This window comes from Ambystoma mexicanum, chromosome 1p (genome assembly GCF_040938575.1).
Source record: "Ambystoma mexicanum isolate Mex_15411 chromosome 1p, UKY_AmexF1_1, whole genome shotgun sequence".
Classification (NCBI taxonomy): domain Eukaryota; kingdom Metazoa; phylum Chordata; class Amphibia; order Caudata; family Ambystomatidae; genus Ambystoma; species Ambystoma mexicanum.
Window position 1 is genome coordinate 86,407,110 of NC_090921.1, and position 26,578 is coordinate 86,433,687.

The 26,578-nt window shown below is 49.8% G+C and overlaps 1 protein-coding gene across 13 annotated transcripts in view; it reads left to right on the forward strand.

The window, feature by feature from the left end:
• Positions 1-26,578, forward strand: part of CAMTA2 (calmodulin binding transcription activator 2) — a 1,813,542-nt gene that overhangs the window by 264,152 nt on the left and 1,522,812 nt on the right. The window lies entirely within an intron of this gene.

The following is a 26,578-nucleotide window of genomic DNA, read 5'->3' on the forward strand; positions in this document are numbered from 1 at the left end:
TTAGCCCTTTAACTGTTCTGACAGCGTTATTTTGGATCACCTGTAAATGCATAATTTCACCTTTCCCTATGCCCTGCAGCAAACTGGCCCCATAATCCAACTTGGCACCAATAATGGCCCTCGCAATTGCGGCACAGTTATCTTGGGACAGAAATGGTCTCAGCTGCACGAGTAGTGTAGGTAGTAGGAGGTGGAAGATACCAGAAAGCTCACATGGGCCTTCATGTTCAGCTCCTGATCAATCACGATCCCTAATGTCTTTACTTTCTGAAGTGGAGATATGGTACATCCTGCGATGACCATCTCCTTTGTAAGATTGGGATAGTTTACGCAGTCGACAGGCTGTCCCTATCATCATTACTTCCGTCTTTGCATCATTTAGCGCAAGATTGTTCACCAGCATCCACGATTGAATCAAGGAGTAAGATTTACTGATGGACTCACTGTCCCTCCTGTAATCCCCTGACAGTGGGGGTGAGAAACGGAGTATCATCTGCATAGTTGGTACACAGAACCCCATTAGCGTGCAGAAGTTGAAACAGGGGAAGTGTGAATAGATTGGAACAGGACAGAGGAGAGACAGGATCCCTGCGGCAGCCCACAGCATACCTGAAAATCCTCTGCCTTCCCATTGTCAGAGAAGACCCTTGGCGTCCGTTCAGTCAAAAATGATTCTATACATTTGGGTGCTGCTGGTGAGAAGCTGGCAGAATGCACCAGTCTGTTGACCAGCAGGGCATGATCCACCGGATCGATCAGCATAGGGATGGCGGTTGATCCCTTATCTTCAATTGCCAGCATGTTAGCCTTGAGATCAGTTTGTTGCTATGGGCCCTGCAAAAGTCTGTCTGTCTTTGCCCTAGAATCTGTAATTTTTCAACATGTTGCTGCACCTGCATATATGCCACCTGATCCAAGATTTTTAGCAGGAAGTGAGAGTTATATATAGGTATCAGAGGTAAAGAAAGACCCCTTTGGGTGTGTTATGGGGGCAGCCTTTTAGAACCCTTCACCATATTGCACTTTATCAATTAAGGTATTAATGCACAATACCCCCAATGCTATTTTTATTCACTTAGCCAATGTATGGAAAGCCATACACTCAAAATGTAAAATTACAAGTCGGTGTGCCTTCCAGCTCACAAGTATGGAATAATGGCAGGCTACTTACAAATAATAAAGCTTTTCTATGAAAGGACTGGCTAAACAAAGGCATTATGAGTTTGATGCAGTGCTTTGTTAATAATACTTTATTGTCCTTTGAAAATTTGGCCTGTAAATATGATTTGCCAAGACCAGATTTTTTGAGATATTTGCAACTGTGTAATTGCTTAAATTATTCAATGCATCTGAAGTGAGCGAACGTCCCTGGTCTTTGGCCTTTCAAGTTATTTGTGCTGTACCTCTCCAAGGGCAAGAAAGCAATGTCAAAGGATAGTTTATTGCTAGATGAAATGACAGACTGGCCACTAAACTTGAACGCAACCTGGGAAAATGAGTTGGGGAAGACATGGGATGTGGATTCATGGCAGGACATATCTGTAAGCTAGTGCTTCGACCCAAGAGACTTTGGTAAAAGATGGATCTCATATCTAATAATACATAGATCATATTGGTATCCCTCAAGAATCATGGGAACCAATTGAGATGCTTCAGATAGATGCTGGAGAGGTTGCAAATCGGAAGGGAACATATATGCAAATGATATGAGTACTGTCTCGGGAGGATAGCTCACGGGCAACATGCTCGCCTTGGAAGGAAGACAACACGAAGCAACAAAGATTCGATCCCCGGGTCCGCGCTTAGAAACCTCTGGGTATTAAGCGCGTTATAAATAACCTATCATATCATATCATACTGTAAAGCACAGGCTTTCTGGCAAAATGTTGTGTGTCCAAAAGACTATAAACTAGGTATTGAACTGGCCGAGGTTCCCTTCCTGGTTATCACAGAAACAGCATTACAAATCCCACACCCACAGGCCAGGTGACTAGCCATCTCATTGGCAAATGCCAGAAGAAAAATATTGCGAAAATGGGAAAGAATTGATGGCTTAATATTTAAAGCATATAGGTAACTAATGTTAACATGTTGGGGTTTGGGGGTGGGTTGAACTGCATCTGCCAAAACGAAGCAGCTTCTGGCATAATGTTAGAACTATGTGGGATGAGTTTATAAGTCGTGGTTGAATGGAATGCAAAGTTCCTATGTAAAAGTGGCTGGGTGGAGTTTGTATTGGGTAGGGCCGTAGAATGGGGAAACAGTACTTTGTTAAATGTTCTCTTTGTTCATTGAAGTATATGAAAGACGAAAAATCCAACTTGATTATTCCAATGCCTTATATCGTGGGATTTCAAGACAACCAATCCGGATCAGTTGCAGTCCGTTTAGAATGGTAAATTCACATTTTTCATTGGTTTCCCATGCTCCATTCTCTTTCCAGGTATCGTCAAGCCCTTCATTGACTGTCAATTGGTCATAGGTTTCTAACAAATTGGTAGCACTGAGGGACAGTTCTTCCTTGCTATCCCTTTTAGATAGGCGGTGCACCATTCTGTATCTAGGTGTTAGGCAGAAACCTGTGCAGTTCCCTTAGGGACCACTGCAAAAGGCTTAAGACTACAGGTGTTGGCAGTAAACCCAATTGGTAGCAGTCTGTACCACCCAGATTTACCTGGTAGCTGTGGCTGAGCAGCCAGACCTCTCTCAAGAAGAGTTACAGTATATAGAGTATACAAGATAGGTACCAAAATACAGTAGCACAAGCAAACACTGACCAGAGCTTTGGTATAAAAGTATATCATTATTTATTTTAAAAAAAACTTTGTAAAATACACTAACACTAATGTGGCAAGCAAGTTCAAACACATTCAGTGTTAATATATATACTTCTCTGATTACTTATTGAACAAGTCTTAGTTAAAACACCACTTATTTCCAGACAGAGGTGAGCGCTTAACCTAAGATGGCACTCCAATAAGTTTTATTGAATTAGCAAAATACACACTACCAACACTTGAAGAGAAACAGAGCAAGTCAGAAAAGGCAGAGTCTACTGAGGAGCAAGAAAGTCATAGGCCAGGCCCACTCTTGGAGAGAGCAAGGCAGAATGTGTCCAAGATCACACAGTTGAATAGTACTTTAAAGAGTCTTTGCAGATAGTTCAGAAAAGGGTTGGATCAGTTCAGGAATAGTTAGTTAGCAGGTCCCAAGTCACCCCTGGATAGAAAGTCAAGGATTTACGGGACACCTTGAACAGTCTGTTGCAAGGGAGACCAGGCGGGACACAGTACCTGAAATGGTGAGAAAGCTCCAGCGGGGGCAGTTGTTCCTGGCAGCGGGTGCAAGTTGGTGCTTCGTCCAGGGGAAGACAAGATCTCGACGTGGAGGAAAGCTGGAGGTCGATGCGCTGCCAGGGAAGAAACCAGCCGCGGAGTTTCCCGGTTAAAAGGTACTACCCTTTTATTCGAGGTAGTGGTGAAGCGTGGCTATCGGGCCGCCGGGGTGCTTGGCATGGGCGATTCGACCACGAGATGATCCAGGAAGGCGAAAAGGAGGGCAAACTGGTTATCCCCACCAATTCAGAGGAAGAAGACTCTCCGGGATGAAGATCTTCTCTGTCGTTGGGAAGTGGTGAGACGGTTCAGCAGGGCTCCACCGGTGGTGTCGTCTTTGCAGGTCAGCTCAGCTTCTCCCTCTTCGGATTCTTTGGTCCTGTGGCGACTTCTCAAGTTCCAGTCCCCAAAGCCCTGCTTTTATGCAGAAAACCCCCATTCATCAGTCCTAGCTGTCACTCAAACATGCTAAGTGGTGAGCCGGGCGGCTAACCACTGGGCCAATCACACAAGAGTGCGACTTCAGTTGCAGAGGCAACTCAGTCCAGGATGCCTAAACCCCCCTCCCACACATCCTGTAGACCCAGACAAAGTGGCACCAGTTTTGGAGGCTTCTGTGGAGAAGCCCGCCAAAAAGTGGAACAAAGGGCTCGACTTGGGTTGGAGTTACAGAGGCGAACACAAACGCAATTTTAAAACCGAGTCCTGGCAAAAAGACCCAACCGGGGAATAAATATTAAATAAATAACCCAGCGGTATCTTTAACATTGCACCAAGAAAGTGGTTCGTTTAAAATGAATGGGAAATCCAATAGGAAATATTCCGGTGGAATATTTCGCGTGGTAACCACTGCCACCAGCCAGAAACTCGCCGAGGGGGGACTGCACAGTGCCCCCTAGAAAAACAGACCCTGGGGCAATCTAATTACCCCTACCAGTACTTCCACCATATGATGGTTTGTACTGGTTCTGTTCACAATTCAAGTCTAGTAAAGTCAATGGTGACTTTACATGCCCTGGGAGACAGTAGTCAGTCCCAGGGTATGGAGTCTGTTTGGGGGTCACTATGACACCCCTGTGTTACTGCACTGAGGGTGCTGTGTAACACACTTACCAAAAATACATGAAACCCTATGGAGTAAAAGACCCCATAGCCCATAAAACACATTACAAAGTCAAAGGATATCTGAAATCATCTCTAAGAGTCGGAGATAAAGAGTCTCGCTCTTAGCAGGAGAAAAAAATAAACCCCAAAAATCCAGCAAAGCTGCTGGGGGACTCACTAGGTTTGGGAAATTAGCCTTAACAGAGAATTCTCCCTAACACTAGGGCCAGGCACTCCTGTCAGGGATAGGGTGTTCTTCCTCCAGGGACAGCTAGTACATTGTTGTCTGAAATTGTTTACCAACTAATGTGACTAATATGCGCACATTGATCTTGTTCTCCTAAAGAACCGTTGATATTGTCATACCGTACTGTTTTCTTTAACGGTTAGGGAAGGCAGTCGACCTCCGATCCACTACAATAATGGTTAAATGCTTTGAATTGTCTTTGTGGCCTCAGTAACAACAAGGATTACATTTATGCCTCCTCTGGCAAGGAATTCTGTACCAATTCTGAACCAACAAACCCAAAGGATTTTCCAAATAGTGTCTGGAAAAACGTTACTTCCAATTTGTAGAGTAAACATTCACCAAAGTCAGTTAACATGTGCCACAATTCCCTACACAACGACAACCCCCCCCCATCCTGGTGCTGCGATATCATGGTGTACCTAAGCTGTAACCCTTCTGTCATGTGACCGGAAGCTAGAATACCATTTAGTGTTCCCCAGTCATGTGTGGAAATTAGAATGTCACTTGGGGGACATATGAAGTATCCTGCAATTTTGCCTATTCATTGTGGTACCTTTTTAAATACATCAACACTATACAGGCATTGACGGCAAGGAAGACAATGGTGGAGACTTTGTTCGGCTATAAAGAGATTTCTGGGTTTTCCCACCGATTTTCACAAATTCCTCCCTACCCCACTGCCCTTTGGCTGGGCCTGGAGTTGAAACCTTTGAATGCCCATATGTATTTTATGTTCAAGTTGAATGCCCTCTTGGGAGGTTGCCAGGCAGCACGGTTTCCCACTACAACTTGTTGCTGCCCAGCTTTGTGAACTGGCTCTTTGAATCACCCAATAAGGGCAGCTAAGCCTTCTATGAAATTAAACAAAGTACCTCTTGAAGTGTTTACTCGGGTTTCAATCGGAACTCTTTTTGAATCTCTTATTTTTTTTTCTGTCAAGGAAACTATTCTACCATACTCTGACACTTTGCTATGATAGGTTTACAGTACCCTTCGTAGAGATTCCACCTCTGTCAATGCAACCTATAAAAGGAATCCCATGCATGTTATCTCGATCATTTTGGTAATTCTTTGTGATTGTTATGGATATTTGCGACCGCTTGCTGAAGGAGTTGCTTTCATTCAGAAAGCCTTCTACTTGGACCTGTTTGTGGTGTTATCAGTTCCAATTGGGAGGGTTTATTTTGAGGGTTCGAATCCGACCTGTAGCATCTTGGAATGTGCATTTTCCTGTACCTGCATGGGTACACTTCTTGCTATTTTTCGTAGGTTTAAGAAGGTATCAGTGAGAGAGTGAGGTTTAGTACAGGCTCAAGTGTGGCAATAGAACAAAGTTGATACAGTGGAGTCTGATACAGAGGACGACGCAAAACAAATTTTTGTGTGTAGGCTGAGAAAGCTTGCCTATTTATTTTCCCGAACCTTATTACATTTACTGAGTAGTGTGTATTGTGTGAGACCCCTGAGGGTATTCTCCCGATTAAATCTTGAGAATCCCTTATTCAGGAGGCCAGGGAAGGGCTGGCGCTCTCAGATCCCAACCCTGGGGGTGGACGTGCAAGGGAGGATCACCTGTGTAGGGGAGTCCCGGGGGTTATACTTGGGAGAATGCCCGCAGGTGAGATGCAGTATGCACCAGAGAGTTATTAAGAGAGGAGGAGGAGGAGGAGATCCCGAAGATCTTTGTGGGTCATCATAGATCTGCCTTGCTTCCTCCCATTGAAGCTGTCCTGCCCAGATCCAACGACCCCTCCGTGCATAACCAATCCTTTAAGATCTCCAACCCGCTTGCGCCCGAAGATTATTTATTCCAAAATCCCTGTTTTCCTGCGCCCTGCCTGAAAATTCCCGGACGTTCTTCACCTCATCCCTCTTATTATTATTTTCCGCACTCCCAACCTGCTCAGATAAGACACTACCATTCACACAAGCCCCCTTGTTTGTTTCATGATCCCAGCTATTCCTGTTTGTCCCACAAACCCTACCAATCCAGTCCCTCTGCTTATATGGTTCCAAACTCTGTCAAATGTGCCCGTCAACTACTATTCCGACAAACCCTCCTACTCATTTCACAAAACCTGCCATGTCGAGATCACCACAAGCGCTAATATGAGGGTTATAATTCCATGTAACACCTCTTTCCCTTCCGACCCTGTAGGATACCTTAAAACTCTACCATCCTCTTTTTCCGGCCCAAACACTTCTTTATATTTTGACAAACACCGGACAAATGCAAAAACTGTTTACCCGACAGGTCCCAACCCAAGGGTCAGACGAAGTCAGGCAAGTAACCAAAATCACACACACCTGACAGCTCTCCCTTTTCCCCACTGGGATAAAAGGTGGAGCAAGAGAGCCCAGTACGAGCAAAGCAGACCGTCCAGCAGTTCAAGAGGAGGACAAAGGTGGCGAATATCGAGAGGCTGACTAGGAGGGACACGACCTTGCCCTTTTTGACATCGATCCGCGAAACCTCTGCAGAGCGAATCGGAAGACCGAGGACAATAGCCCAAGTGTTACAGCAGATGTCAATAGTAAACAGAGCGTGTCGACGCTGATGAGCGGGAGCGAGGGAAACTCCTGCTACCATGGTACCGGCCTTGACCACAGTTTCTTGGAAAGCCAAGCGGTTCATCACAGCCAGTGAGTCGAGGGGAGAGCTGATGAGAGCCGGGCTGTGCTGATGAGAGCCGGGCTGTGGTGAATGAAAGACACAAAGTGGCCAGCTTAACTATGTTCAACGTACTGTATATCCGTAAAGGGGAGACCAATTGTAGAGGGGCACCGGCACCACGTGGGTGCTGCTCCAAGAAATTCTGGTCAAGAAACAGTGTGTTGACAAGGGTGAACACGGCCGATGGATGTCCACTAGAACTGTTTAAAAAGTCATTAAGATTTGTGAATAACTGAAGTGAACCGAGTGGAGGTAGGCTGAAAAGTGAGAGGGGTCTGCACCCCGGAAGAGGGGAGCCCAGGGACGAGCCAGTATCACACTGATCAAGAGATCATGATAGAGGAAGTTTTTGTTGAAAGCCATAGTGAACCCGGTGGAGGTAGGCCAACAGTCAAGAGGGATCTGAGCCCGAATGAGGGAGATCCAGGGGTGAAGCCATCACCCAAATTTCATTAAGAGAAAGGATTGTTATTGATTTATGGTATACTAATTGTGAAGGGTCAGCCCCCAGAAGAGGGGGACCCAGGGGTGAAGAATTCTCACTCTAAGTGAAATCAGGAAACAAACCTTCGTTTTGTGGAATGAACGTTTGGTTTTGTTATTTAAATACTTCCGGTCCTCGAAGGCAAGAGATTTTCAAGTGAAACAAGGTTTGGCTATCAACGGCCCCGATAGCTGCAAGTGGAACTGTTGTCTCGCGCTTGGAAAGCTCAAGAGTGTACTGTGCTCCAAGATCCCACTTTACCCTGTGCTTAAAACGTGGGGAAGGGAGACCCAAGTTACCACATCCTGACATATTATTTGAGAACACGTCCTTCTTTTCTTAAACTATCCCACACCCTTTTCGAATTAGTCATAAGGATTGGCAATACGTTTCTTAGAATAGGCCCTTTTTACTTGACATGACACCACTGCCTTATTTTCATTTGATGGTAGATGCTTAATCCCATCTTAGATAGGTGTTTTTCCAACCTGCATACAGTTTAATAAACACCCTTGAACTGTGATCACTTGTGTCTGTCTTTACTGTTGCCACCATGAGCTCCTTACAATTGCCATATTCTCTGCTGCTCACACTCAGTCACATACTTATTCATGCTCCCGCTCTCTCGCACTAACTCACTCTGGCTTGTACACACTTTTGCACCCACCAACCCATTCACATATTTATGCCCTTGCTTTCCCTCACTGCCACCTCTCTCTATCTCTCTCTCCCCTCCTGCCTCTCTCTCTCCCCTCCTGCCTCTCTCTCTCTCTCTCTCTCTCTCCCCTCCTGACTCTCTCTCTCTCTGTCTCCCCTCCTGCCTCTCTCTCTCTCTCTCTCTCTCTCTCTCTCTCTCTCTTTCTCTCTCTCTCTCTCTCTCTCCCCCCCTCCTGACTCTCTCTCTCCTGACTCTCTCTCTCTCTCTCCCCCCTCCTGCCCCTCTCTCTCTCTCTCTCTGTCTCTCCTTACTGGACTACAAGGTTTGTATATGGGTTTACACAATGAGAAGCATACATAAGATACATTTAGTCCAGTGGTTTTCGGCCCCCCCCTGCTCTTTGAATAACTATTGTTTTAGGGCCCAGACACAAGCTATAATAGCTTATATTTTCTATTAAAAGCAGTAACTATTATCCTTGTTTAAAAAGCCTTGCTCCCTTGCGCATCCTTTGCCCCCCCCCCACTCCTCCAGTTTGAAGAACACTAATCTAGTCCGTTACATTTAAGCAGTACACTTACTAAGGAACATCTGATCTTGAGAGATGTTGTTAACAGCACAATATTTCTGTTTATGCTGTTCTGTTCTACCTACCTATGTGACTGTCTCTGCCTGTGGCGGCTCTCTCCACCATACGTAATTAGGTGCTGCTGGTGTCATCTATTCTGGTACTCAGGCGAAACTGAATCTCACCTTTATTATTGTTTGATGCCACTTTTTCATCACTTGTGATGGCCCACCTTGAACAGGGGTTTGTATTACAGCCACACAGCCTGATGGCATAATTAGATCCATGCCAACCAATCATGGCTTATCCACGGATAAGACAGATCAGATCGGCAATCATGGCTGCGATCTACCCCTGTTCAGGGTTAATCTGTATTCTATGCCCATAGGAAAACCTAAAACATTAGCAGCACCGACAATGCATATGTATGTGCGTGCATGCGTGTCTCTCTTGTTTTGTCAGTGATGGTGACTATTTAGTTGTGGTTCAGTTGTACAGCCCATAGGAACAGCGCTGTTTTAAATATTTCAACTTTGGTGTCAATCTATAAAATGACACAAAACGTTACAAATAAATCAAACGCTAAATTGTTTTGAAAAGTTGAGTGAATAATGGCCCAAAGTTAAAAGGATATTCCAAAAGTTATATTTCCAATTCAAATAATGAAAAATTGGGTCAAAATAAGGCAAACTACTTTAGAGATTAATTTTTATCTTATTGCTTATAGTGAAGACTTATCTCAAAAGCAGAGAAGCCCTTTAGAAAACGAGTGCCAGCAGTGGGAATAGTTTTTTCTACAGTAGTGCAGTATTGTTGGTGGAGGTAGAGAGGGATTTTTATTTGTCTGGTATGTATTGTTGGAAGAGCCATGTTTTTAGTGTTTGCAGAACTAAAAGACGGTGCGGGTATTTCAAGCCTCTGCTGGGATTTGAGTTCATGATGATGGGGGAGTTGCAGGAAAAGGACTTCTGGCGAGTCTTCTCTTAACAGACTAACTTAGACTCGAAACTTTTGACAGTTGTGCTATGTGTATGGCTTGCAGCCGTTGTCAAAGATGGTGTAATAACACACCAACTCCCAAAGACAGTTTGTCTTTTTATTAGGAATTTAAATAGAGTTCAGCTGAAGGCCATATTTCTCTTGTCTCCCGCAGGTTCTCTCCATCCTAGCCCAGAATTCCCTAAACCCTAAGGTGCTAATAGAGATTTGTAACCCCCTACTATCTAAAATCTAGCTGGCTAGTGTTAAAGGCCTAAATGCAGCCGCCTTATCTGACTTACTCCCTTTGGGGTCTTCCAGTAGAGCTTAACCTGGGATCCCACAAGAAGAATGACAACAGGAATAGGTGCCTTCCAGCTGCCCAGGTCTCTTTGCCTTTTATTCTCACACCTCTCAACTTGATATGATATTCTTTCCTTCCTTCTCCAGCATGGGGTCTGGCATGGATTCACATGCTCATGAATATTCCCCGTCGTCAGGCTGGGAATCCTCGGTAAAGAAAAAATCAGTATCAGTTTTGTTTCTGATCTGTCTTTCTCAGTAGTAACCAAACACTGATCTCTGGGTCATACTGCCCCCAGCCAATGACTGCCCTCTCCCTAAGCCCCGCCTCTGGTAGCCATCTTCAGGTTTTTACCGCACGCTCAAGTGTTGGGATTCCTCGTGTTTAGCTCTCAAGCTTTTGCTGCATTTTTGCGCTATTTCAAAGAGAATTTCTCATTTTTCGGTCAAATAGAGCCTGAAGCTCCACCGTCTCTACATCCGATTAACGGGTGTCCGTGTCAGATTTTTTTCTACGCCCCTCAAGGGTGAAGTTTTCGTCGAGTTGCGCTTCTTGGGGGATTCCAGAAGTTTCTGCGGCCTACCCGGACATGGCTCAGGAGAAAGGAAGCTCGACGGCCGGAAAGCTGTTCAGGGTTTGCCCTGGATGAGAATGTGTTCAAGGAGGACGAGCATTCGAAATGTCTCTACTGCCTTCATGAGGACAAAACGCACGTGGAGAAGGACTGCGTTTTGCAGGAACATGTCGGAACGGACCATCAGGGACCGACACCTTCGTCTCTCCAACTGGCTGGAAGGAAGGAGTCCGTCAGGTGAGAAGAAGACGAAGTCCGAGCGGTCTTCTAAGTCCTGTGAGGGCGCCCCAGCGGCGGGGGCCCAATAGAAGGCAAAGCACCGCGGGCACCAGCAGTGCCGAACGGTCGGGCTGACAGGCAGGGCGCGCTTTTCCCGGCACCATCAACCATGAGCCAACGCTCTGGTTCGGGGAAGAGGAAATCCCAGAACCCGGGTAAGCCTCTGGAGAGACCCCGGTCGATCTGGAACGATTCGGCCGAGGGGTAGTGAGGGGTAGTGAGGCGGTGACCCTCCCCCCAAGGTGAAGGCTCAAGCGCGCCTAGGGCGGTGAGGGCCTTGATTCACCCGCCCAAGGCCTCTATCGAGGGAGTCGCGGTGGCCCTGGCGCAGCCTGTGGAGGCTACACCAGTGGAGGCGACCTCGGGGCCCAGAGTCTCCCTGCCATCGAAAAGACCCCGTTAAGACCCCGGTGGAAAAAGAGGGGGGGGGGGGGCGGTGGCCATTGTGGACACGGACACAACATCCGAGGAGGAGATGGCAGAAGTCCTAGAGGGTCTCGACGAGGGCGTCGAAGAGGCCCATCCCCACGGGAGGGATCCCGACGAGGGTGACGATGAGGGTGACGGCGGCACCACCGTCGCTTCCTGAGCCGCAGGATAACTCGGCGGCCATTTTGTTGGCAATACAATCCTTATGTTCGGAGATAAGGACGAGATTGCCCTTACCACCGACAGAGGACCCGGTACCATGCCTGACGGAGGAACCAGAGCCGGTCCCGGCAGGAAGCCCCCCGAACAAGAGAAGACGGATCCACCCAGCCCCACCTTCTCGGCCCTCGCGGCCTGCTCGGCCTTTACCCACGTCCCCCGTCCTTGGGGATGACACGGGAACAGACATGGCCACGACGGGTACCGACGACGAGCTCCCATCACCAGCCCGGGCCTCCCCGTCCGATGAGATCGGATCTTTCCATGCAGTGATCGCCAGGGCATCCAAGCTTTTTCAGCTCTGCCCCGAAGAGAAGAAGGAAGGTTTCCTTTACCAACGGCGCAAGGCCAAGAGGAAGTCAGTCCTCGCCGTGCCTCTGCTGGATGACATCTGGGACGAGGGTCTCACCCTAAGAACCCGTCTACGACGCCTGCCAAGAAGGATCGGTACAAGAAGAATTACCGGGTCCCCGGCGTGGCCACTTTGTGCCTTAGGTCACAACCTACCCCGGACTCGGTCGTCTCAGAGGTGGCCAAGAAGAAAGCGGGGGGGAGGGGGCATCGGTCTCAACGTCAACCTCCCCGCCGGACGGCGAAGGGAAGAAGATGGACGCAATGGGACGAGTTATCTCGTCGGCGGCAACAACGATTAAGGCGGCCAACACCCTCATGATCGTGGCCCGCTACGACAGGGAGTTATGGTACAAGATCGCCCCCCTGTTGGACTTCCTGCCGGATGACAAGAGGGCCGAGGCCCTGGAGATCTTGCAAGAAGGCGAAGTGGCGTTGGACCACGCCATTACGGTGGCAACGGACATTTCCGACTCCGGTTTCCGCCAGCTAGGCAACGGCGTTTGCCTTAGATGACGAGGTTGGCTCAAGGCGACGGATTTCCACCAGGATGTACAAGCCAAAGTGTTGAACATGCTGTTCGACGGGAACAACCAGTTGGGGAAACGGTGGATGAGTCCCTCCAAGCCATCAAGGCGGACACAGAGACTGCTAGGGCCCTAGGCGTTCTCCGGCAACGGAGGCCGTCTTTTCGGAGCGCCGGAGGCAAGCAGGGTGCCTCCAAGGGATTCGGCGGTGGCTCCTCTACGTACCGCCAAGCGGCCCGCTCCTCGTCGCAGGAAGCCTATAGAGGACGAGGCAAGTCGGGGGGGGGGGGGCCCGCTGTCGTCGCCAGGGAGGCCAAGGCGGCAATGCGTCCTCCAAGCAAGATTGAACCGACAGCAGGGTCGGGCCCCCACCGAAGCACGCCGGTGGGAGGCCAGCTGGCGAAGTTCGTCAGCGTGTGGGAGTCCATCTCCACCGACCGTTGGGTGCTGGACGCCCTGGCCCAGGGGCACGCCCTCGAATTTCTAAAAAAGTGCCCCTGCATTCCACCCGTGGTCAGGAAGGAAAATCACGTCCCTCAACTACTTTTGGAGGTGAGGGCGTTGCTCAAAAAAGGTGTCATCGAGCACGTCCCGAAGAGGCTCTGGGGCTCCGGAGTATACTCAAGGTACTTCCTAGTAAAAAAGAAGACAGGAGGATGGCGCCCCATCCTGGACCTGCGACGGCTGAACAAATACGTGAAGGCATAGAAGTTCCGGCTGGTCACCCTCCAGCACGTGCTGGGACAACTGGAGGAGGGAGATTTCCTGTCGTTGTTGGATTTGGAGGATGCGTACTTCCACATCCCCATTCTGAAAGGTCACCGAGTTCCACAGGTTTGTGGTCCAAGGACGGCACTACAAGTTCAAGGCCCTCCCGTCCGGATTGAAGTCGGCACCCAGGGTGTTCACCAAGTGCCTTGCACCGGTGGCGGTGCGGCTGCGCCTGCAGGAGATCCACGTCTACCCCTACCTGGACGACTGGCTCATCCGAGCAGGGACAAGGGAGCTTGCCGTGCATCACACAGCAAAGACCGTCCAGCTGCTCTCGGACCTGGGATTCTCCATCAACTTTCCCAAATCCCACCTGGTCCCGTCGCAAGTCGCACTGTTTCTGGGAACAAAGCTCGACACAGTGGCACGCCTGGCCTCACTGTCGGAAGAAAGGACGAAGGCCATGCTGGGCAAGGTGCAGCGTCTGCTGGCCACGGACGTGGCCAGGGTGAGGTCCATCAAGTCCCTCCTCGGATGATGTCCTCCTGCATATATCTCGTGCGCCTGTGCAGGCTTCGGATGCGCCCTCTGCAAGAGTTCCTCGACTCCCGCTGGATCCAAGCGAAGGGCAGCTTCAAGGACGGGATTCCGCTCGACGAGACCTTCTGACGAACGATCCGGTGGTGGGGCACCCGCGCTCATCTGACGTCAGGCACAGACTTTCAGACCCCATCCCACCAGTTAACGGTGACAACGGATGCCTCCCTGGAAGGGTGGGGAGCACACACCGGAGATCTTCACGCAAGAGGCCTATGACTCCCGGAGGAGAAGATGCTCCATATCAACATCCTGGAGCTCCGTGCAGTGTTCTGTGCCCTCAGGTCCTTTCTCCCGTCCCTCAAGGGCAAGGTGGTGAGAATTTTCACTGACAACACCACCACAATATTCTACATCCGGAAGCAAGGGAGGAACCAGATCCCCAGCCCTCTCCAAGGAAGCCCAGGATCTGTGGCATTGGGCCGTCGCCCACGGGATGTTTCTGGTGCCCTTTTATCTGGCAGGGATAAAAAACACCATCGCCGACTCACTCAGCATGGAGCTGCGCTCGTGCCACGAGTGGGAACTACGTCAGGATCAAGTGGATCGACTCTTCCGACGATGGGGGGAAAACCCCAGATCGACCTGTTCGCGACGGCGATGAACTCCAACTGCCAGAGGTTCGCCAGCAGGTTTCCCCAGCCGAGGAGCATGGGCGATGCTTTCTCATTCCCCTGTGAAGGCCTGTTCCTTTATGCGTTCCCTCCGTTGCCGTTGCTGCTCCGACTCGTCAACCAGCTCAAGAGGTCCCGGTGCAGGATGATCCTGGTCGCACCGGCGTGGCCGAGGCAGATCTGGTTCCCGGACCTTCTGGACTTGTCAGCGTCCCCACCAGTCAAGCTGCCGACGGACGTGGATCTTCTCTCCAGAGAAGGAGACGCCATACTTCATCACGACCTCGCTGAACTTTCAGGCCTGGCTCCTGCAGCGCTAGAGTTTGGAGGGTACGATATCCTGGCTGACTGCAGAGAGGTCCTTGCAAAAGCCAGGGCGTCCTCAACATTCAAGTGCTACGGACATAAGTGGAAGAGGTTCTCTGTCTGGTGTCGTGCATAGAAGATTAACCCTCTACGGATTACGGCCCCTCAAGTGCTGCCGTACCTACTGTCGCTGGCCAAGGCTGGACTGGCTCACGCCTCCATCAAGAGACATCTGGCTGCGATCTCCCGATACACCAGAACCACAGGACGGGCGTCCTTGTGGTCCCATCGCCTGGTGAAGGGACTGTTCCGATCAGTCCAGCTGGTGAAGGCCCCTGCCCCGGCGTTGGAACTCAACGTGGTGCTGACCAGGCTCATGGGGGCGCCATTCGACCCCCTGCATTAGGCACCGTTGAAATTCCTGTCGTGGAAGACTGCGTTTCTTGTGGCCATCACCTCCGCACAGCGAGTGGGAGAGATCCAGGCCCTATCCTGCAAGCCTCCATACTTGACTTTTCACGACACATACAGTGTATGTATGTGCTGTGTATGTGTGGTATGAATCATGTGATTGAGTGTGTGGCCAGCTGTAACCTCTAGGGGTAAAAGCATTTACACTTTACAAAATACACATTTGTCTATTGTTACTATGTTACATACATTGTCACTTTATTATGAACTGAGGCAGTACTTTAAAATGTGTTTCGACAATAAATAAGAATTTATTTTGTAATGGAATGGTTATTTGCAGCTTTTTCAACTTTATAAAAGTGTGTCTAGCTACAACTTTTTTGCTGTTGTATTATGTCAGAAAATCAAAACCATATGTGGATATCGACATGTGAAGGATCTTGGGTACCTGAACACCTAGGGTAGGGATACTGTGACAAGAACACCCTTGTCGACGTTATCTTACTTTGGAAGTAAACAACTAGTACTATTCTAGAGCAATCACTAAATGGCGGCCTATAAAAAGCATGCGACTCTATACAGACACAAGCCACAGAAAGGCTATTACTGAGCAAGTAATGTCTGCTCTCTCTCTCTCATTCCTTCGGCCCTTTACTTCACTGACCATCGAAACATCACGCTGGTGAAGACAAAGAAACTGCCCGTCGAAAGACTATTGCAACGGACCGTTCGACCTTGGAAGGCTGCCCTGGGTCTCGGCCCAGACAGTAGGGAGAGAGGGGGGAGGTCATTTTAGGATCTATATGCCCCTTTTTCTATACTACTTTCGCCCAGCTGCCATAGTTTGTAGTTATGGACAATTCCCCATTTAAATTCTGCCCCAAGTGCAATCTTAAATTCCAGTGGGTCGACATGCATTTAGTCTGTAAATTAAGTCTCCCAAGAGACCACATTGAAACGTCTTGTTGAGCGTGTAGTCTCTTCAAGCCCAAGTCATTAAAGACGGCTCCACAAAACGCTGGGCCCACTACGCCAGGCAACTCGAGGCCATGGAGGTAGAAGGCACTTTCAGTAATGGCAGCAACGCCACCGCTTCGGATGGCGAGGGTGACGGGGTAGTTCCGGCTACCCAAGCGCAGGCCCCGACCCCGGAGGACAGGCCGGTGGCCGTGTTGTGGGGATATGTTGTGGGGATTACGCCCGGGGGCGGAATCACAATCTCACACCACTAAACACATAACCCCAGGTCGAGACTTGATACATGGGTCGAGTGTTCGACAACGCACAGCACCCTGGGAAAGGTCAGTTGAGTCCATGTCCTCTGACGGTTCTCGTTCGAGATCGCCGCACGACAGGACCCAACTGTCGAAAGACGGCAAAATGTGTTGCGCGTAAAACTCCCTCAGAAGGCCGGTCATCTGCAGACAAGGTTTTGGCCCTTCCCACTCCCGAGAGTCGAAAGAGTCTGAAAGAGAAGCCTAAGGAAACTAGGCCCACCCCTAATAAGGACAAACCTGTAGATACTAGGCCTAATAAATCAGGGGTTATTCCTCCCACAGATGAAGATTTGGGACTCCCTTCCCAACCATTGGTAATCCCAAGTTCAGCATAATGGTTCACAAGACATAGATCGGGTCATGAGGAGAATGTCCTTATTTGCCAATTTCTACGAAAAGGACCCTGCATACTTCCAGAGTTTCCAATACACTCCCCCCACCACAGCTCCCTCAGGGTCTCAAGTCTCTGCTCACCCTTCTCACCCCCTTCTAAAATGTCTCGTACAGAAACTCAAGTGCGAAGCACAGTTATAGAACTCTATGTCCCGGACTCCAAACACGATGACCTCTCAATTATGGAGGCTGCCGACCCTCAGTACGACGAGGGGGCAGCGGACCCTTGTTATGGAGACTATGAGGACCAAGAGGCTGACCATTCTCCTATCGACAACCAACCCCTTCTTAATGAGGTGCTAGCCAAGGCGGCAGAGCACTTTCAAGTCGACACCCAAGAAGTGCAGGAGGATAAAGACTTTGTAGAACGGATCCTTGGGGACAAGAAAACGGTGGCACAGTTTATTCCTTTACTTACGTCAATACAGCGCAGGATACATCCGTCATTAGAAGCCCCTAACCTCATGCAGGCTGTTAACCCACGTGTAGAAAAACCTTTTAAACCCGCACCTTTAGACCCACTGTATATTAGAGCGCAGCTGAAGCCAGACTCATTAGTTGTAACTACAACTAGGAAAAGACCGGGCACCCCCCCTTGTTTCCTCTGAGGCCCCATCCGACAATGAAAGCAAAAGGATTTACACCATGGGTAGGAAAGTCGCCTCCTCCGCGTCTTACCAAACCAGAATTGCAAACAATGCTACCCTTTTGGCCGGTTATAACTGCCACAAATGGGATGTCGTCTGCCCCAGAACCACTGAAATCACAGCTAGCACAGGTGGCCGCAGACGGGAGGGCAGTGTCAAGCTGCTTACTTAAGACCAACCTTGACGTGGTAGACAATGCTGGAAGAGTCATTGCTAAGGGTACTGTTATCAAACGTGGCTACGGCAATCGGGTTTCAGGCCAGAAACGCAAGCCACACTAATTAACATGCCTATTGAACCCAATGTGCTCTTCGGCAAGGCCGTCGATGACGCCCTTAAGACAGCCAAAAGACGAGTATGACACACTTAAATCTTTGGGCCAATTCGCCAACAAGCCACCCGGCCGAAGGGGTAACAGCAATTTTTGCCGTTTTCGCAACCAAGGTTCTCAACGTGGGTCCAATTACAATCAAAACCAAGGTTCCACCTGGGGGAATAATCAGTCATTCCTCACTTCGCTATCCTAGAGGACAACGCAGAGGTCGTGGTCGTGGAAAGGGCAACCCCTACAGAGGTGGCACTCCACCACAGAATCAGTGACATTTTGCTTCAGGTGCCCTCCTATGCCTCTTGAGTAGGAGGGCACATTTCCAGCTTCACCCATGCATGGGAGGGAATCACCTAAGACAGATGGGTGCTCTCCACAGTAGCAGGTGGATACTGTATAGAACTCCTCCAATGACCCCATGACCACCCCCATAACAGAAGATCCACTCAATAGAACACCAGCATATCCTCCTCGAGGAGATAGCCACTCTTCTAATAAAAGACGTCATCGAAGTCGTCCCAGCCAACCAGGTAAACGGGTGTTAATTCAACTTACTTCCTTGTGCCAAAGAAAGATCTAACAATGCTCTCAGTATTAGATTTGCGCCCTGCAAACAAGTATGTCAAGTCACAAAAGTTCTGCATAACTACACTACAAGAGGTAATCCCTCTACTAAAAAAGGGGGATTACATGGCAACATTGGATATGAGCTATGCCTATTTTCATATTTCAATGTTCCCAGCGCACAGAAGATTCTTGCGTTTCAAGATAGCGAACCAGCACTACCAATTCAAAGTGCTGCACTTCTGAATAGCATCGGCTCCAAGGGTTTTCACAAAGGTACTGGCGGTGGTGGCAGCGCACCTATGCAGGGCGGCAATCCCAGTGTACCCTTACCCGGACGACTGGCTCATTACAGGGGAGTCCCCCCTGATTTGCAGACAAAACATGCAAAAGACAATTAACCTCCTCTTTCAATTGGGCTTCTCCATCAACGAGAAAAAGTCAAGCCTAGTGCCAAGCACTTCCAAACAGTTCCTAGGAGCTGGTCTTTCCATCCGAGGAAAGAGTCCAAAATATGTTACTGCAAATATTGCATTATCAGGCCGGCCGCCAGATAAGGGTGCGCAAAGCTATGCGTTTGCTAGGCATGATGGCATTCTGCATTTACCTAGTTCCATGCGACCCATGCAGGAGTGGTTGGCGAAATAGTGGTCTCAGGCAAGTGGTCAGTGGGACGATCTAGTGGTCGTTTCGCCAACACTTACACATAATCTTTGCTGGAGGACAAGGGAAAATCTGCTGAAGGGGAAACCCTTCTACGATCCAGAAATAGAGGCAATTGTCACGACGGACACCTCTCTTGCGGGATGGAGCGCTTATCACACAGCTCAGGGTCTGTGGTCTTGCACGGCAGCCCGAAACCACATTAATATGCTAGAACTTCTGGCAGTATACAAAGCCCTTCGGGCATTCAAATCCCATTTAAAGAACCAATCTGTGCCAGTCCTGACAGACCGCACTACAGCAATGTTTTATATCCGCAAACAGGAGGGCTCGCGTTCTCCAAATCTGTCCAGGCTTGCGCAGCAAATTTGGAAATGGGCACTCAAACGGAAGATGTTCCTATCGTCACAGCATGTTCCAGGGGAACTAAACTCTCTAGCAGACTGGTTGAGCAGGGATCCCCTACCAGAGGAACTCGAGTGGCGTGTACACGAAGGAGTTGTAGTACACCTCTTCTCTCAAGGAAGATGGTGAACAAGATCCACAAGGAACCGATGAAGCTTATCCTAGTTGCTCCTATGTGGGCAAGACAACCATGGTATCCACATCTGCGCAAACTGGCGATGTGCGATCCCATCAAACTCCTGTGCCCGTACAATCTACTCACTTAGCAAGAGGGACTAACAGTGCACCCGCAGCCTCACTCATTGAACTTGGCAGCACGGCTCTTGAAGTCCTAGAGTTCGTACATCTTAACCTGCCACAGAGATGCATGGATATCTTGAAAGAATCAAGAAAACCAAATACTAGACACCGTTACTTTGTCAAATGGAGAAGATTCGTAATTTGGTGCCAGTATAAACAAATCAACCCATAGAATGTACTCCTTTCCACATTTTAACTTATATGCTCCATTTACTAGATGCAGGGTTAGTATTCAACTCCCTAAAGGTCCACCAAGACCGGCCTACACCACTTCCCATAGTAAGGTTTCATGGTGGAAGGTACCTGTCATCAAGGCATTCATGGAAGGAGTAAAGAAACTCCACCCTCCTATTTCTAACCCACCGCCAGGATGGGATCTCAACGTGGTACTCTCTAAGGTCATGGGACCCCCTTTCTAGCCAATGCACAAGTCTAGTCTAAAATACCTGACTTACAAAATCGCCTTCTTAGTGGCTATTACTTCCATAAGAAGAGTGAGTGAAATTCAAGCATTGTCAGTGCAGGATCCTTTCTTTGTTGTACACAAATACAAGCTGGTTTTACGTACTCAAACTAGGTTCTCCCCTAAATTCATCTCCAAATTTCACGTAAACCAGTCAGTTGAGCTACCGTCTTTCTTCCAGGAACACAACAGCTCAGATGAGGTAAAACTCGACACACTAGATGTAAGGAGGACGATCCTCTACTATGTAGACAAAACCAGACCGCTAAGAAAAACAAATCAATTGTTTGTCTCCATAGCACCAGGCAGAGAAGGGAGCTGCATTTCAAAGAAGGCCATCTCTAGTTGGATAGTCAGATGTATCCAATTGTGCTATTCCCTATCAGATAAGACACTGCCTTTTACGCCCAGGGCTCGCCCCACAATCTATGCAGATTCCACAAGCCTCAGAAGGGAGACATTACTCACCGTAATCGTATTTCAAGGGGATTGGGTCCTCCGACGTATTCCATATCTATGACAGGTAATCACCACAGCTGTGCTGCTTGGGAAAATTTTCTGCATGTCGATACGCTGTCCTCGAGGGCCTCTGTAGAGCCGACGTCACCGGATGTTATAAGTAGGATGCACGACGCCTGTAGCCTCAGTTCCATTTTTTCTGCGAACGTGTTTGCTTCGGAGATCTCGGCATGCCTCGGTTCATCTGAGTTCTATTCTTTCGGTTCTTCGAAACTGTTCGTTTGTGAAGATTTCCATGATGTCTTCGTCGTCTTCTACCCCGCGACCAGGCTTCAAGAAGTGTCGGGACTGCGGTTCCAAGATGTTGCTGACGGACCCGCATGACGCCTGCCTCTGGTGCCTCGGTGAGGACCACGCCACGGACGATTGTGACGAGTGCCAGTCGTTAACATCGAAGGCCTTGCGGGAGCGCAAGAAGCTTTCTGTTGGTAAGGAGGCCAAGCCCAGGAAGTCGAAATCCACTGGGCTCTCGACTGACGATTCGAGGGGTGAGTCTCTGCATCGTCGGCGTAAGTCTAGGGGGTCTCGGTACCGGAGTGGGCCCCGCCATTCCTCTGCCTCTTCGAGGCACTCCCGGAGGCGCTGTCACCGGTCGCCTTCCCTGTGCTCGTCCACGGACTCCGCCCGTCGGTGGGTTGCTTATCCCAACAAGTATTCCACTCCTGCGGAATGGGATTCATTTCATAAGGAGATGATGGCGATTTTTCAGTCGCAGGGCTCCGTTCCGTCCACGCCGTCGAAAGATGCCGGCAGGGAACGTGCTAGAGACACTGTTTGCATGCCTTCGGGCTCTAGCGGTCGTCGCGATCACCAGGAACCTTCGAGGTCCCGGTCGGACAAGGTGGATTGCTCTAGCCATGCCCGCTCCAGGTCCCGGTCCTTGACACCCTCGAGACTGTCGGAGCGTATGAGGTCTTTGAAGAAGACGTCGACGCCTTTGGCGCCAAGACCGTTGTAGGACACTCACGAGGCTCTACCTCTGAGGAAGCCATTGACGCCATTGGCGCCGAGGCTGTCGAAGGACACGCTCGGGGCTCAGTCCTCGAGGCCTGTGTCGAAGCCATCAACACCACGCTCGACGTCGATGCCCTCGACGCCTTTCGAGGAGGCTTTATCAGAGGTGCCCCGGAGACCGGTGGAAACTCCGAGAAAGGCCCTGCAGAAGTCAGTAAGGCCTGTATTCGAGCCTTTTTCTGTGCCCTCATCCAGAGATTTATTCCAACCTCTGGATTACATCTCTGAGGTGGATGAAGGGTCTGATGAAGGTATGGTTCCTGAAGAGGTTCTTGACGAACTCATGTCTGGTCATAGCCAGCTAGAAGATCTGCGTCAGTCCTTGCACGCCAGTGGTCTGGACACCTCTCCGGAGGTTGAGTTTGGTAGGCCTGAGCCTGGCACGCATGCCGAGTCCTCGTACCAGCGCCTTATGTCGAGGGTGACGGAATACTTGGGGTGGTCTGCGCCACCAGTGGATTTTCTGCAGGATGACCTGACGGATATCCTTGACCAAGGTCCTCCAACTGACCCGGTACTGCCATTCCATATGGCCTTGCAAAGAAGGGTGGCAGCGGCTTGGACTGCTCCCGAGAGTCTCCCGGCAGTGAGCAAGTCTTTGCCGAAAAAATACTGTCCAGCCAGTAGCGACCCCAGCTACTTGACTATGCACCCCACTCAGGAGAGTTTGGTGGTGCAGACGGCTACGGCCCCGGCAAAACAGGCATCGTACCCTACCATCCCTCCTGATAGGGACGACAAATGTTTTGATGGCTGGGCGAAGAAAGTATTTTCTTCAGGGGTTATGGCTTTACAGGCAGCTAACTCCATGTGTGCCTTAGCACGTTTCATTCATACTCTGTGGAATTGTGTCTTTGGTGGCTGAACATATTCCCGAAGGGGAGGAACGGGATGGCTTTCTTGTTCAGGATGGCAAGGATGCCATGTGTGAATCCGTTCAGTCGGGTCTGGACATGGCAGATTGCCACAGCCGGTCCATGGCAGCGAGCACCGTAATGCGCAGATTTGCGTGGTTGCGGAAGTCGGGGTTTGCTCCTGATGTACAAGCCTGGCTTTTCAACATGCCCTTTGATGGTGAACATCTTTTTGGCAGCAAGGCTGACGAGAGCCTTGAGAGGTTGCAGACCTCCAAAAGCTGCAGCGAAGTCGTTGAGCGCTGCAGTTCGCCAACCCCTGCCTTTTCGTCCTAGGGGATAGCAATGGAGGGGAGGTTCCTTTCGATATTACTCATCCTTTGGTAGATCGAGAGGAGCTGCCAGTCAAAAGGGCCACCATAGGAGAACCAGAGGTGTAAAACAAGGTACTCGAGGTGCCAAGGCTGCTCGGGCACTTGCCTCTTTACACTCAGGCAATGCCGCAGCCGCTTCAGCTCAGTCATGAGGCCATGTCCCATGGTTCGCCGGTTGGGGGAAGGCTGGCACATCATCTTGTGGAATGGTGTGCCATTACTTCAGATGTGTGGGTTCTGGAGATCATAGCCCACGGCTACTGTCTTTCTTTCCGGCAGAGGCCTCACGAGAATCCACCAGGAAATCTCTCTTTGAAGAGTCTGGATCCGCTCCTTGCGCAGGAAATAAAATCCCTGCTGGAGAAAGGTGCCATAGAACTAGTGCCTGTAGCGGAGAGGAACAAAGGATGGTATTCCTCTTATTTATTGATTTCGAAGAAAGACGGAGGATTGAGACCCATCATGGACTTGCGTGGTTCGAACATGCTCCTCAGGAAGGACAAGTTCAAGATGGTTACTCTCTCTCAAGTCCTCCAGGCCCTTCAACTTCAGGACTGGTTGGCTTCTCTCGACCTCAAGGACGCTTAAAGCACAAGAAGTACCTGAGGTTTGCGGTTGGCGACTCGCACTTTCAGTTTCGCGTCCTGCCGTTCCGATTGACCTCCGCCCGAGGTTTTTCACGGTGGTGGTGGCAGCGTATCTCAGGAAAGGGGGGATTCACGTCTACCCCTACCTGGACGATTGGTTGAGCAGGGCGCGCTCTCCCGAGCAAGTCCTGGATCATCTGTCAGTCACCTGCCACTCCCTTCACAAGCTGGGCTTCACCCTCAACTTAAAGAAGTCCCACTTGACGCCAACTCAGCGGCTCCAGTACATCGGAGCAGTGCTCGACATGTCCCTGGGGCAGTGTTTCCCTCCCCAGGTGAGGGCTCTTCACATTCAGCAGATGGTGCACAAGTTTCAACATGCCTAGCGTCTCCCAGCGTTCCAGTTCTTGAGGTTGCTCGGCCGCATGGCATCCTGCATTCTTCTGGTGCCAGAGGCCAGGTTGCGGATCAGATCTCTGCAAAGGTCTCTCAAGATGCAGTGGTCACAGTCCTCCGGCAGGATCTTGGACCCCATTCAGGTGCCGCCCTTGGTCGCCCGTGATCTTCTGTGTTGGGCCGTCGAAGGCAATCTGATGAGGGGGGCTCCATTTTGGCTACCTTGGCCGGAGGTGACGATCGCATCCCTCACGGGATGGGGAGCTCATGCCAAAGAGTTGACAGTCAGCGGTCGTTGGTCTCCGTCGGAGTCCAGACTCCATATCAATCTGCTGGAGCCGAGGGCCGTCAGGCTTGCTCTGAAGGCTTTTCTGCCGACTGTGCGAGGAAAGAATGTCCTGATTCTGACGGACAACACAATGGCCATGCACTACCTCAACAAAAAGAGGGGGGGGACAGGGTCACTTCCTCTGTGCAGGGAGGCGATGCAGCTCTGGTTCTGGGGCATCCAGCAGGAAATTTCGATCTCGGCAGTTCATCTGGCCGGAGATAATGAGACGACGGACGCTCTGACCAGGCAGAGCGCCATCTCTCACGAGTGGGAGCTGGCTCAGGAGATTCTCCTGGAGATCTTCCCCCTTTGGGAGACCCCACAAGTGGATCTCTTTGCCTCCAGTGTCAACCGGAAGTGCGAGAATTTCTGCTTGCGGGAATTTCCTCCAACAGGAGCTTTAGGGGACCCATTTGTGGTGGAGTGGTCCTTCCCACTGCTGTACGCGTTTCCTCCAGTCCCCATCATCCCGCAAGTGCTGCAGAGGTTTCGGATGTTCGGTTCCCGGATGATCCTCATTGCTCCGGCATGGGCCCAGAGAGCGTGGTACCCGGACCTTACTCGACTTGTCCATCTGCCCTCCACGCCGTCTTCCCTATCGAGACGATCTGCTCTCATGAGAGGGGGGGGGGGATCAGGTTCTCCATCCAGAGGTCAGATCCCTCAACCTTCACGCTTGGCTTCTGAAAGGTTGAGGTATAAGGATTGGGACCTCCCTGAACACGTGATGGAGATGTTGCTTTCAGCCTGCATCAAAGTCCCTGTACCGTTGCCGTTGGAGAAAGTTCTGCGACTGGTGCAGAGTTAAGAATGTGGATCCTTTTTCATGTGACATTCCTCTGGTTCTGTCTTTTTTTGCTTTCGTTAGACCACAAGGGCCTGCAAGTGGGTACCATTAAAGGTTACCTGGCGGCGCTGTCCATATTTAAGTGCTCGTCTGAGGAGTGTTCTTATTTCAAAATTCCTTTAATTTCTCAGTTTCTGAAAGCGCTCACTAATGTGTTTCCACCTTTACCTTTCCAGGTGCCCGTTTGGGATTTGAACATTGTTCTAAAATTCCTAATGTGTGCTCCATTTGAGCCCTTATATTCTTGTCCTTTGAGACTGTTAACCCTTAAAACTGTATTTTTAGTTGCGGTTACTTCCGCTCGCAGAGTGAGTGAGTTGCAGGCATTTTCTGTTAAGCCTCCCTTCACAGTGTTTCATAAGGACAGGGTTGTCCTTGGGGTTCGTCCTTCCTTTCTTCCGAAAGTGGTGTCGGAATTTCATTTAAGCCAGAAGGTCATTCTTCCGGCATTTTATCCTCCTCTGCATCCTGGTAAGGAAGAGGACAGGCTCCATAGGTTGGATCCTAGGAGAGCTTCAAGTTTCTACATTTCACGTATGTCCCGGGTCAGAGTGGACGATTAGCTCTTTATAGGTTACGCTGGAAGGCGGTTGGGACAAGCTGTTACTAAGCAGACTTTGTCTAGATGGATTATCTTGGCAATTTCTGAATGTTACCACTTGGCGGGTAAGGACCCTCCAGTAGGCTTACGTGCCCATTCTACTAGGGGTATGGCTGCCTCTACTGCCCTGCAGAGGGGTGTTCCTATTCGTAACATTTGTGAAGCAGCCACATGGGCTTCGGTCCATACTTTTGTAAGACACTACTCCCTAGAGTCTATCCATGGGCAGGATCTGGCCTTTGGCAAGGCGGTCATTTACTCTGCAATTTAATTGGGCATTCTAAATTTCTATATTCTAAATTCTTTTCCCTCCTCCATACGTTTGGTACTGCTTTGGGAGTCTGTCATAGATATGGAATATGTCGGAGGACCCAATCCCCTCGAAGAACAAGTTACTCTCTTAACTTGTAACGTTCTTTCGATGGGATGGTCCGACGTATTCCATATCACTCCCTCTCGACCTGCCCCGCTACAGAATTTCTTTTGCGATTGCAGCTTACGATTCCGCAAGGCTTTCTGTGGTCATACTGGCAGACGATTGGTGCCACACGTTCTGGGAAAAAACTACAACTGAGGCTACGGGCGTCGTGCCTCCTACTTATAACATCCGGTGACGTCGGCTCAACGGAGGCCCTCGAGGAC